This window comes from Lucilia cuprina, chromosome 2, assembly GCF_022045245.1.
Source record: "Lucilia cuprina isolate Lc7/37 chromosome 2, ASM2204524v1, whole genome shotgun sequence".
Classification (NCBI taxonomy): domain Eukaryota; kingdom Metazoa; phylum Arthropoda; class Insecta; order Diptera; family Calliphoridae; genus Lucilia; species Lucilia cuprina.
In genome coordinates, this window is record NC_060950.1 from 6,682,832 (window position 1) to 6,697,949 (window position 15,118).

The window sequence follows — 15,118 nt, forward strand, 5'->3', positions numbered from 1 at the left end:
AGATCTGAACTAGAACTGAACTAGAACTGAACTAGAAACTGAACTAGAACTGAACTAGAACTGAAATAGAACTGAAATAGAACTGAACTAGAACTGAACTAGAACTGAACTAGAACTGAACTAGAACTGAACTAGAACTGAACTAGAACTGAACTAGAACTGAACTAGAACTGAACTAGAACTGAACTAGAACTGAACTAGAACTGAACTAGAACTGAACTAGAACTGAACTAGAACTGAACTAGAACTGAACTAGAACTGAACTAGAACTGAACTAGAACTGAACTAGAACTGAACTAGAACTGAACTAGAACTGAACTAGAACTGAACTAGAACTGAACTAGAACTGAACTAGAACTGAACTAGAACTGAACTAGAACTGAACTAGAACTGAACTAGAACTGAACTAGAACTGAACTAGAACTGAACTAGAACTGAACTAGAACTGAACTGAACTAGAACTGAACTAGAACTGAACTAGAACTGAACTAGAACTGAACTAGAACTGAACTAGAACTGAACTATAATTTTTTATTATTCATTTTATAAGCGAAATGTAAGCAACAAAAATAAAAAGTAAAAAGATTATCAGGAAAATCATTTTGCGAAAATATCTTAAAAGTCTTTATATATTTAAAGGTATATTGAGGAAATTCTCTACAAATTGAAATTGATAAATATAAATAAAACTATTATTTTTTTTTTTTTTTGATTGGCTTATATTTTTACAAAGAGCACCCACGGGTAAATGAAAAGAGTAATAATATATGTAGCATTTTCAATTTACAATTGCAACATTACAATGCAGCTGATGCCAACTTTCAAAAGGATGTACACACATGTATGTACTTACGCGTACCTGTTTAACATAATAGATATGACAGTATATGTAAGCACTTACATGTACATTTTTAGTTGTAATATTTAAACAATACAGTTTTTATGTAAACGTTTCACTTGTGTATATCGTTGATATGTAATTGTATTAAGTCGAAAATTGATGTATAAGAATTATATGAAATGTTATAAATATTCAAACAATTTTGATAACCCAGACACTGAGTTGAAAAAATTACAGCTTTAATTTTACATAATTTTCAAGTAAACGAATAATCGGAACTCTACTTGTATTTTACACAATGTTATGTTCATAAAACATAGTGTAAAAAATATTATAGCATATATTTTAATAGTAGTTGTTGTAGTATTTTCTACATAAATATGCCACTTAGTTTATTTATTATTGTAAAAACTATATTCACATATTGTCAGGCCACAAAAAATACAATATTTTAATGTGTATTCAGGTAGATGATTGCCAACAGAAATATGTAAGAACATTTGTGCTGAAAAAAACATTAAATACTAGTTCAGTTCTAGTACTAGGAAGTGACATTTCATGCTACTACTACATTTTTGTTCACCACTGCAACTGCTCTCCTTGAAACAATAGATAAGTAAACATACGAAAAAATGTTTCAGCTACTACAGCAACCTGGTAGTAAATATATATTGGCAACAACCATCATCATCAGCAGCTTCAGTAAACGTCCCAGCCATTTATTTATACTTTTTTATACTTTTTGCTTTTATATATGTATTTTATACATATTTTTTCATACTACAATAAAAAACAACTTTCCAACAGTTTCGATTTAATAGAAACGTTTAAATATTTAAAAATATTTATTTAGTCCCCTTTTTCTATGTAAACTCATACAACATTTAAGGTTTTTTTCCACTTTTTCACTGAAAATAGAACGAACGAACACATGTTTTTAACTTCTCTATATACAAATTAAATTTTCATGATTTTAATTGAAGTTTAACCAATGTTGCGTATACGTAATATATGAAGCGAATTAATGTTGCTGTTACGTCTGTGGGTAAGAGTTGATGATGATAATGATGAGACGAACTGTAATTGTATAGAGTAACTTAAATGCTTGTATAAATATTTAAAAAGTTTAAATTAAAGATTTTTTTTTTAAAAAGAATGAAGCTAAAAGGGTAGATAAAAAAATATTGAGACTTTTAAAGCTTAATGATTAGATAAAAATTGTTTTATGTTGAACTTTTTTTTTTTTTAATATTTATATTTTAAAGTGTAATTTATAGCAAACATTAGATAATTAAACTTAAAAATAGTTAGTCAATAAAAATTATATGAAATTATTGGAATTGGAGTTTTGGAATAAAAATATTTAAAAATTGTATTAATGTTTAGAGGAAGTAAATTTATTCACATCAAATCATTAAACGAGCTCGAGGTCAAAGTTTTAAGTTTTTCAATTTATTTATTTTCTTCAATATTTCGCCATCCATCCAATATTGCAATATAATATGTAAAAGCATTGTGACGTGTTTTTATTGTTTGTTTATTGTTACTCATTTTATTCCTGAAGATGCTATCCAGTGGATGGCGAAATATTGAAGAAAATAAATAAATAAATTGAAAAACTTAAAACTTTGACCTCGAGCTCGTTTAATGATTTGATTTGAAGAAATTGAAAGGTCGAATAAAATATTAATATTAAAGGAAGTAAATTTATCTTACTTTGTTCAATCATCATTCAGTTCTGCAAGAAAGAAAAGGAAATAAATTAGTTACGTAATTTCTAAAAATATTTGCTGTTAATTTACCACTGTTTAAAATAATAAAGAGATTTTCAAATAAATTCTATTAAGTTTGTGAACTTTGATATTGCTTTAAGCAATATTATCTTCATTCATAGTCTTTGTCAACAAGATACTCGTATCAATCCCATTAATTGATATTATTTTACACACATTTTTAAGATTTTAATTTATTCTACTTAATTTGAATAATGTGTGAGACTAAGGCTTAATTAATCATTTTATAAATATGTTAAGAGAATGGTTTATTTCTTTGGTAAAAATAAATAACAAAAATCTTATTAAATTCAAGTTTGCTGATATATTGTTTATGTTAAATAAACCGTAATATAAAGAATGATTTTATTAAGATTATAGCTCTAGTATATACTTGTATAAACATTAAAAACAACAGGCTGCTCATATGGTTATGTTAACAAATATAATAAAATTTTATATACATAGAAGTAGAATGGCTCCCAAAAATATGTTATGATTTATTTATCCAAAACATATTTTATTAGAAAATAAATTTCCTTTTAAAGCCTTATAAAATACAAATAATTTTTGAAACATTTGTTCCTTATACTAATTTTTAAACTGAAGTAGTAGTTCATTATTATCCCATATACATATGTAAATAGCTGCATGTTAATACTTAGAGTATACTATGGAGATATTCATTTATCAATTATGTTGATTAGCCAATCAATCAAGCTTTCTTAGGCCTTGCTAAAACATGTATGTATATATTTTCATTTGTGCTTTCACAATGATTTTAAAAGAAAATTGATTTTGTTGTTTATGTTATGTTTTCGAACTATAAAAGGCTTTTTTGTTCAACTTGACAGATACACAAATAACTTAAGTTGCAAAGACAAAGGCATTGCATAGTTTGTTATTTTTCTTAAGCTTCATAAATAAAATATATTTGTTTGCAAAAAATATGCCGATGCCCTATCACAGTATAAAAGGATATCACAACGTTTGTGGGAAATTTTGATATATGGTTGTAGCACTTAAGTGATTTTTAAAAATTTTAAAATGGAGGAGAACATTTGTCAAGTTTGATAAAATTATTTTAAAAATTTCGACACGATGTCAATTCTAGTTCGGTTCTAGTTCAGTTCTAATTCAGTTCTAGTTCAGTTCTAGTTCAGTTCTAGTTCAGTTCTAGTTCAGTTCTAGTTCAGTTCTAGTTCAGTTCTAGTTCAGTTCTAGTTCAGTTCTAGTTCAGTTCTAGTTCAGTTCTAGTTCTCGTTCAGTTCTAGTTCAGTTCTAGTTCAGTTCTAGTTCAGTTCTAGTTCAGTTCTAGTTCAGTTCTAGTTCAGTTCTAGTTCAGTTCTAGTTCAGTTCTAGTTCAGTTCTAGTTCAGTTCTAGTTCAGTTCTAGTTCAGTTCTAGTTCAGTTCTAGTTCAGTTCTAGTTCAGTTCCAGTTCAGTTCTAGTTCAGTTCTAGTTCAGTTCTAGTTCAGTTCTAGTTCAGTTATAGTTCAGTTCTAGTTCAGTTCTAGTTCAGTTCTAGTTCAGTTCTAGTTCAGTTCTAGTTCAGTTCTAGTTCAGTTCTAGTTCAGTTCTAGTTCAGTTCTAGTTCAGTTCTAGTTCAGTTCTAGTTCAGTTCTAGTTCAGTTCTAGTTCAGTTCTAGTTCAGTTCTAGTTCAGTTCTAGTTCAGTTCTAGTTCAGTTCTAGTTCAGTTCTAGTTCAGTTCTAGTTCAGTTCTAGTTCAGTTCTAGTTCAGTTCTAGTTCAGTTCTAGTTCAGTTCTAGTTCAGTTCTAGTTCAGTTCTAGTTCAGTTGATAAATTCAACAGCATTGTAATACATATAACAAAGATCCTACACTTGTTTTTTTTCAAAATCAAAGTATCTCTACAACTCTCATATTATGCTTTTTATCATTTGACAGATGATCCAAAAGGTCGAGTAACAAAAACGTGATACAATATCTGGCACAGGTTTACTACCAACAATTTAGCGTACTCATATACACAGCACAAAATAAGAATATATTTGTGAGTATATGTATTCAACAGCAACATGTTGTAAACAGATACCGTTAATATGTTCTACGATAAAATGGAATTGCTTGCAATGATTCTAAAATGAAAGAAACGAATGATAAAAAACTGTATTTTTCCGCTACATACACATACATTCTTATGTATGTGGTATTATTTGTTTCAAAAATCATAATAAAAAGGGCGTTGTCATCTGCTGGGTTCATAGAAAATAGAAATCTCTAATAAAAAATGATAGAAAATAACTATATCCAGGAAAAATTTATAACTACGAAAAAATTAATCTTAATTTGATTTTGTTGAAAAACCCAAATTTTGTTTACTTTTTTATACAAGAATTTCTGTAGTTCAAATATGTGCCTATTTTACATATATACATATGTTGTTAATGAATTTAAAGAACTTTTTAAATGCTTAAACAAAACATTGATTATATTTGTTTAAGCATTTACATAATCCTGAGTTGCCAGTTCTTATAACACAATGACCACTGTACCAACAACATGGACACTGTGATGAATATATAATACACCTATTTTATTTTTTTTACAATTCTTTTTATATCTTCCCTTATTTTGGATGGTTTTTAATACAATGACTGTACGAAAAGCAGTATTATCATTCTGCGTAAAATGTCAGGAATGTCAGTTTTTGTTGCCTTATAATATCATTATTCATGTGACAGGCATTTTCGCACACGTTTATTCATATACATATAGAAGAAAAATGGTCCATAATAGGGGAACGAACACATGCTGCTAGCACCCCGACCATAAAAATAAACATTATAAAAAAGGTAGATTTAATGCATATATATATTTATTACATTTACATATAAATATAATATCAAAATATGTGCCTGTTGTGTAAAACGGGTATGGCATAACAAATACATACTTATTCTGACATTTTTATGTTGATTTAGGGAAAAAAGCTTTAATAAATCAATATATGAAAAAAGATTTAACTAGAATGATGAGCTTAAAAAATCGTAATCACAACAGGAATTTAAATAAGGATATTATCAAAAATCTTAATAAGATAATTGGGTTAAAGATAAAATTATTTAAAAAATTTCTGGTCAGAAGATATTTGTACAAAACAGTTTTATCATAAGGAAAGCTTTTCACTTAAGAAATGTCCATATATCACAAATATAATAAATTTTAAAATTTGTGGAATAAATTCCAAGAGATCTGCCCAAGATTATCTCTTTTAACCCTTCGACTTAGTCATTTGTCATTTGATTTCCATTTTCTGAAAACTGTGTTCCTCTGTTTAAAATCAGCATGAATAAAATTATAGGTCAAACTTAACAGTGGCCAGGGATGGAAAAGTGTGTATGATATGAAATTAAAAGATAACGAGTGCTATATTCGGCTGTGCCGAATCTTAGTTTTATAAATTTTTAATTTTTTTCCGACTATATTATTATTACACCAAAAGCAAAACAAAATGAACAACAACAACACTAAACGAAATAAAAAACAAAATAAACAAGGTACTAAACCAACAGACATTTAAAATATATAACGAAAAACACAAAAAAACAAAAACAATATAAACAACGCAATAAAACGAACCTACATCCAAATATACGAACAGAATTAACAAAAACAAAATACACAACTCAATGACACCAACAGCATTCAAACATACAAAACAAAATACACAGCTGAATAAAACCAAATACATCTACACACACATGTACATATTTTTCCAATTTACATTGTTGTTGTTGCTTTATTAACAAAGCATGAAAAAAATATGTCTTTTTATAAAATTTTCAGAAGTTGTCTCGGATTTTTGCTCATATCTCCGTTATCCGATTTTGCTGATTTTAAATTGCGATCTTCTCGAAAGCATGTTTAACAGAATTATTTAAGTTTCAGATCTCGCCGATATGAGGGGTCCTCTAAAAACTGATTTCAACAGACGGACAGACAGACAGACAGACAGACGGACAGACATGGCTTAATCGACTCCGTTGTTTATAAGGATCCAGAATATCCTTATATTAAATTATAGAAATTATAAACGGAATGACAAACTTATATATACCCTTATCACGAAGGTGAAGGGTATAACAAGTATGAAAATTTATTTTTATTTTAATAAATAGATAATATAATATTTTGTCTTAAAAACATAATGATAAAACATTAAATAAACAAGACTTAATACAACATTTTTTTTTATTTCAAACAAAATGTGACAAAACAATTTTAAACACTTCTAGTCATATTTTATGACATTTGTAATAAAAAAACTGCATAAAACCAATTTGAATTTTAATATTAACACATTATTTATCGTAGTCAATATTATGCGTCAACATATTAACAACTTTTTTTCATGTGTATAGGATAAAAAATATATAAATTTATGGTATTTTCAAAAAAAGGTTATATGTATATTTTTTAAATAGATAAAATAAATTTAGCATTTACATTTCGCTTACTTTTTCTTTTTTCCCTCTCCCTCTCCCTCTCACAATTTCTCGCTCTTGCATTCAGCAACATTTATTAATGCTCATAAAAATTGTCGAATATTACCCTCGACATTCAGTATCATCAATGTCATTCTTATTGTCATAAAATATTGTTAAATGCTTTACCCGCGGGCACACGAAGGATGACAAAGGGTGTTAAAACTGATGTGCATTGTTTAAAGCTTCATACCACTTTAGGATTGTATAATATGAAATTGTTATTACTTTTAGCATAACAGTGTTTATACGAGTGGGGTTGCGTTTTTATGTTGTTTTTTTTTTCGATTTTTTAAATATCATATGTTGCATCAACAATGACTGTTACAAGTAATATTTTTTACACAATTTATAAAAAAACGGGGAAATACATGCTCTTAAAAACATATTTTTTAGTTTATTTATGTGTCTGTGTAAGTAATTTTCTATTATATATACACTTGTATGTCAAATACAATAAATATTACACAAACACGTTGTTAGCTTGTTGCATTATTTGTTGTTACACTAACATGCATTTGTTGCACAGTAACATATTATTAACATGTATGTGTGTATTTTTACATTAGGCAAGTGCTTGAAAAATGAAAATTGTCTTGCATTTTATTCATGTATTTCTTGAGTTATAAAATCGTAAATTTAAGGCCAACAGTAGGACAAGAGTATTCGATAAATGAGAATTGTATGTGAAATTGTACTAGTTTTTTAAAAAATGCGCACGAATTTTTGATGTCAATAATGTACCAAACTTATGTTATGTTCTTACCACTGTTAGTTGCTTTAAGAGCAGGTCTAATGTACGTAAATTTATTTTAGGGCAAATGTTTATACATACATTCATATGTATTTGTGTGTTTTTTGTTGAAATGTGATGCTGTTATATTGAATGTTTTAGTGCTGATGGTAGTAAAATTTGTGTTCGTGTTATTACACATAATAATAAATTTACTCATCCTTTTTTGTACCATAAAATTATTGAAGATTCAATGCAATAACGCAACATGCTATTGACGCAAAGGCAGTGGGCGGGAAAAGTTGTAAGAAGTAGAATAAAATGTTAAGCAAATATCCAGATCTATTTCTGAATAGCTGTCCAAGTACCCAACTAACTAACTAACTAACTAAGTGCCCTTTAATAACAAATAACACACGTTAGTTATGCTATGTAAACACGGTTGTCAGATCTTACAACGTTGTCAGTAAAATGTTCATCAGAACATATATTTCACGTACGTAAAGTGTAATGAAAAAATAAAATGAAATTCCATTCGTAAGTGCAACTCATTGCCGAGTTTTTGCTGGGTAGTTATGAAAACTAACAACAACATATAACAAGGAAGCTGCATTATTTTAAAAAGGATTTAGATAATATTTTGTTTAAGTAGAAAACAAATTTCTGTATGAAATCACACTTCAAGCTCCATCATGACCATTCCAACTATTGAAAAATAACTATGAATATTAATTTGTAAAATTTTACACTTCACTGTAGCAGACATTTCCACAAGCTGTAAATAAATCTATTTTGTCTACATAAAAAGTAAAACAGCTGCGATTATTTCACATATGCGTTGCATAAAATAAATATTTTTTTATCCTTACACATACTCCCATATATTGAGCTATTCATGAATTACATAAATTTATAGAAACGCCTTTCGACACCTACAGACATATATGTATAACATAAATATTTGAATATATATTAATTGATGAAATTGTCGGAATATTTATAACTCTGATATGGAAGCGCCATGACATAGCGTAGAACATATTATATTTTATCTATTATTCGTAGAAAATTTATACTGCATATTTACGATATTATGTAGATTTTAATTTAAATAGGAAAATTTATATATAAAATGTAAAAAAATCACATATAAATATTATTCAAAATTGTTTACAATTCCTTGTGAAAGGATAAACTTTTTTTGAGGAATTATATGATTTTTTAATAAAATTTAGAATTGTTAAATATTAAAAATTTTTACCCATTTAAAACTGTGCTTAAACATTCATTGTTCTTTTTTTACTAAAACTCTTTTAACTTCAATGAATACAAAGAAAAAAATAACTAAATAACTTTACTGCTTTGAAAATAATAAAGACTTCTTGTATTTCTTTAAGTATACAAAACTTTTACCACATGTCATTCGTCTAAGGCTGGCTAATGCTAAAAGCTTATAACTGTCAGTAAAAACTAAACCACAATCAAGTATAGAAGTAGAAAACTATCTTCATTTAACACAACTGGCACGTTATTATCTTTAGACATTGTTATTATTTTTATGTGTAACCAACAAACCGAAAAGTATCACGTACTAAAAACGACCTTTTTGCTATTTTCATATAAATACATCATTATTAAATTTTACTTAATGTTATTTTCAGCTACCCAACAGTTCTTAACAAATTTACCCAATGGACGGACGGACGGACGAATGGATGGATGGATAGACAAAAGTTGTAAACTTAAACGGATAAAAGGTTAGATATGTATATTTATTTTAAGGATGAATAGATTGACAGATTAATAGATGGATGGACGAATAAGGACCTAGAGCAATAAATCAATGTCTTATCTTCTACCCTCTAGGTCCGATGATCGCACAGACGGACGTAACAACAGTTGGAATGTATATAGTAAAATGTGAAACTTTTCTACTCATATAAGTTCTTTGGTTAAAGTTAAGTTTTTACTAAATTTTATAAAAATTTTTTAAAAAAGAAGTACCTTGAGCAATAAATCACTGTATTCTCTTCTACCTCCAAGCCGGAAAAACAGTTGGAGGGATAAATGTATTGCACTAGATAGCGGAAAAATTGAACCATTTCTACTCAAATAAGTCCTTTGGTTAAAGTTCAGCTTTTACAAAATTTATCGAAAATCTTTAAAAAAAAAAGATGGACAAATTATAGACAAATGGAAGGACAGATAAACGAATAAGGACATAGAGCAATAAATCAATGTCTTATCTTATACGCTCTAGGCCGGATGTACGTAACAACAGTTGGAGGGATATATTTATTGTGGTAGATAGCGAAAAATTTGAACCATTTCTACTTAATTATGTCTTTTGGTTAACGTAAGGGTTTTACCAAATTTTATAAAAAAATCTTAAAAAAATGATGGAAAGAAATATAGACAGATGGAAGGACAGATAGACGAATAAAGATCTAGAGCAATAAATCAATGTCTTATTTTCTACCATCTTTGCCAGATGAACGAACTGACGGACGTAACAATAGTTTTAGGAACAAATATATGTACAGGGCTAGATAGCGGAATTTTGAATCATTTTTATTCAAATAAATCCTTTGGTTAAAGTAAATTTTTTACCTAATTTTTTAAAAATAATTTTTAAAAAGGATGCGTAGATGGAAGGACAGATAGAAGATTTCAAATACGAATTGTTAGAAAATTCAATGGATACATGGATATAAGAAGATCTTATTAGAATATCATAAAGTTATTTGACCATAAAGTACTTTATGTAGGATGAAGAGACTAAAGAGCTTTGAAAGATTCGTATCATTTATTATAGTTGGGAGTTGTGTGTGGATGGCAATACACTACCAAAAACTGCTGGGTAATTGAACTACTACATGTATATGTTTTCTTATGAGTGCGTGTCGTTTGTGGTTTGTTCATTTAAGTATATTTTGACAGACTTAATTGATTAAAAAATAATAACTAACAAAGTAATATAAAAGTATTATTTAGTTTTTTTTTTTCTTTTGTGTAACAAACTAAACCCTCCTCACCTCCATAAACTAAAATTTCTTACAAACAAATAGTAATAATGATAACTTTTCTTTGGATGTAATTTTTGGTTTTTTCAGCACAAGTTTATCTTGGGGATTTTGAGACTTAACATCTGTATTTTCTTTCATTTCTTACGAATTGTTTTCTATAATTTCGAAACCAAAAATCTTTTGAAAACAAAAGTATGTATTTCTTTCTTTGCTTTTTTTAATTTTATTTCAAAACAGGAAATAAAACTTTTTTTGTTTTGTTTTTCTTTTACATCCTTAGAGGCTGCTGTTAATATTATTTTTTTTTTGTTGTATGTTTGTGACGTCTAATTACATTTAAAAGTATGTATTTGTTGTGCCACTAAACTTATTAATGTTTAATATTTCTACACAAATTATTTATAAAGTTGATTTACTTTTTGTTTTATTTTTGAGTTTTTTTGTTATAAAGTTAAAAAGTTGTGTTTTAAATATATTAATATTATTGTGAGGTCAATTTTAAAAAGCTACCAAAAGCATTTAATAATTTATCAGGTTTTTATGAGAAATTATTAAGTTGGAGATAAAAATTAAACAAATTCCATTTAAAAGGAACAATTTTTTACAGAATTGTGTCACTGTAAGAAAAATGTTTTTTTTTAAGAAAATTTGACCCTTCAAGGGAGAAACTTTTGTTTAATATATTTCCCTTAAAAAAACACATATTGCATACAGCAAATGTATCCCTAAGAGAAAGACATTTTGAGATATGTCTAAACTTTTGTGTTTTAAATACAGCAGCACAAATGCACAATACCTTTACTATAATGATGTAAAGTATTGCAAACAAATATTTATATCTCTATGGCGCCAAAAAAACTTTTTCCATTTATTTTCTATGTCTACAAAATTTAAATCAAAAATACATAAAACCCCCCAAAATAAAAACACAATTTTATTGCCAGCTAAATTTATTTGTTGTTCGATTGCTAAATTTATGATATTAAATAGAAAAAAAATAAAATAAGTGAAAAACTTCTGATGTCGCATTGCTACTGTGGTCGTAAACTAAAACCACAAAAGATTTTTTCTAAAACTTTGGTATATAAATTTAGATGTCATTATAAGTTAAATAATCTCCTGATAATAATAGGGTAAAAAAACGAAATATATTGTTGTTTATTGTTATGAAATTTAATGTTTCAGTTTGGAATAGTTTGACGCTTATTTCAAAAAAAAATAGTTTTATTTTTATTCCTTTATTTATTTTACCAAATTTTTTATAAAACTAAACATATGTGTAGATTATAGCTCTGGACATTTCTCTCATTCATTCATCTTATCTGTTCTCTATATGTACTTTACTAGTAAACTTTATTTCCCTTTTCTTAATATTTACTTTTAAGCCATTTTCATTTCATACATCACTTCATATTTACACAATCCATCATTTAAGTATTAAATATAACATATAATTTGTTTTCTACCCTTCGTTTGTAACGTATATATATATATTTTTTTTTTTTTTCAAATTTATTACAAATAAATATTGTTGTTTTCTATCTTTTATAAAACCATAAGGGATTTATTTGGCTTTATTTATTGTCATATTGACATATATATGTATTTTATTGCAATATTGTATTTATTTGCTAAATTTCATTTGTTGAAAAGAATCTTGTTTAGTTTGCAGTAATTTTATTATTACATTTATATATTGCCAACTAGGAAAACATGTCGTAGGGAAAATTTCAAAATTGGAAACTTAATTAAAGAAGCATATGTATTGCCAAATTCAAAAAGAATACCGATCGATTCAGAATAATTTTTTGAGTCCATTAAGACATGTCCGTCCGTCTGTCCGGCTGGCTGGCTGCCCATGTAAACCTTATGCGTAAGGTACAGGCCGCAATTTTCAAAATAATTTGATGAAATTTGGACCAAGCGTGTTTTTTGGCACAGGGACGAAGCCTATTGAAAAATGGTTGAAATCGGTCCATTGCTTCACAAAGCCCCCATAGAACCGTTCCTCCCGATTTGGACTTTTTATGTCATAATTACGTCAAATATTCTACTATCTCTCTAAAAATTGGCACAAATAAGTTCTATATAAGTATAAATGATACAGTAGATTTTCGTAATGATCGGTCCTTATTTGACCTTGGACCCAAACAAACCCGCCTTCAAAAAATGTCTTAAACGTCTAAAATTGACTTATAACCATTTGTATTGCAATGAAACTCAACAATACTATCTTTTCGATCATTATTCTTTTATGCTAACTAACTTACTATACCAATCTATGTGTACGACGCTCCGTCTGTCTTCTGATCTATTCATCTGTCCCCATATAGATCTGTCTTCGTGAATATTTTTGGTGGAGAAATCTATATGTCAGTTTATATATCCTTCTTTACATAAGAATGTTTAACTGTCTGCGTATGTGTCTTCTGTGCGACTTTTTGTCCCTATATCCATCTTCATTTTTGTTGCCAACACATCTGACACACAATATTTGAAATTGAAGTTTTGGCAATTACAATTATTTGTCATTGTATATAAAGAATTAGTTATAGTTGGATTACAATTGCAAGTAATTAGAATTGGCAATCCTCAATTACAGTAAAAATTGATTGTAATTGGCAAAACTTTTATTACAATTACAAAAAATTCAATTACAAGTAACTGTAATTGTAATTACAAGTAATTATATGATCCTCTCTATCTGTATCAACGTTTCTAAATTATTCTCTCGGTCAGCAAGTGTGTCTGACTGTCTGTCTGTCTGTCTATCTTTTCATCTTATTTTTATAAATATATCTCTGTTCGTAAAGGAAATACTTCAAAATTCTTCAAATCTTAAAAAAAATATCAATCTTTAAGAAGAAAATTTAAATCTAAGCAATTTTTATAACTTTCCTTAATTGCATTTATTCCTCTATAATTTTTTATGGAAATAAAATTCAGTATTTCTTCTCCTAATAATAAACATTAAAATTCTTTAGCAAATTTTATTGCCACTACAAGGAAAAAGCAAAAAAAAAATAATAAAAGAGAATAAAGAAAATATATTTTTTTCAATCACAAATTGTTACAAACAATTAAATACCCAAACAACATATTTTCCAAGACAATAAGAAAACAACTGCTGCAAAAAAGATGGACAAAAGTTTCAATTAAAAATGAAAAACTTTTTTTATACTCTCCTTATACACACATACAAACGTTGTAACAAATTGTTTTTCAGAAAACTTAAATGCCAAAACATGTAAACAATTAAAAAACATTTAATTACCCGCATACCAATGATGCCAATTTTTATGAAAGCAAATAAACTGAAGACAGAAAAAAAGAAAGCACGCGACAACTCAAATAAAAAGACATTTATTGCCATTAAATAGATTGAAAAGGAAGCAGAAACCAAAAATAAAATAATAAATTCTACATTAACAAAAAGAAAACTTTAACGTACACAAAGATCAAAACTCTTAAATTTTTATTTGCTATAATCAATAATACTATAATACTTTCTTAATATATATTTAGATACAAAAAAGGGTAAAAGAAATAAAGTATTTTTTTATTATTTTGAATTTCTTATGTAAGCAGCCAAAAGGAAATTCAATCAGTAGTAACGACAGAAAAAAAGTATATATACATATATTTCTTAAAAACACGTTTATAATGTTAAATAAAAAAATGCTTTCCTTTAATAAAAATTCAATTTCCTTTTAGATAGCACAGATGTTGCCGTCTACACAGACTTGTGCAATATTCTTATACTAACACATTTAACTCGTGTGTGTATGTGTGTTTAAAGGTAAAAATCAAATTTATAAATAATATTTGGATTTGAAGACATAAAGTATCATTAAAGTATCATTAGTCGAATGATGATATGCATTTCGTTTTAAGATGCTGCATAACAATTTATTTCATACTTTTACTATTAAGTAATCCAATCCAATGAATGGACTTTTTGCAACAAAGTTTTCATCATTGCAAAAAATCTAAAATTATTAATTGTTAGAAGTTTAGTGTTAATAAAAAAGGTTTGTCTTATTTTTAAATAAGAATTCAAAAAAATTGAAAAAAACAAGTAGGAAAGTATAGTCGGGCATGGCCGACCATATGATACCCTACACCATGAGTGTATTTTTACAATTTTTACTTTTATAAAATTTTTATTTTTTGTAAAGAAACTTTTATGTTGAATATTACCATAATTCCAAAATATTTAAGCCATTTATTGATAAAAAA

The 15,118-nt window shown here is 27.2% G+C and overlaps 1 long non-coding RNA gene across 1 annotated transcript in view; it reads right to left on the reverse strand.

Annotated features, from left to right (window-relative positions):
• The window catches only part of LOC124421387, a 55,766-nt gene that overhangs the window by 37,524 nt on the left and 3,124 nt on the right, over positions 1-15,118 (reverse strand). The window contains exon 2 of the long non-coding RNA XR_006941623.1: positions 2,558-2,579. This is a non-coding gene — a long non-coding RNA (uncharacterized LOC124421387). The remainder of the gene's footprint in view (positions 1-2,557; positions 2,580-15,118) is intronic.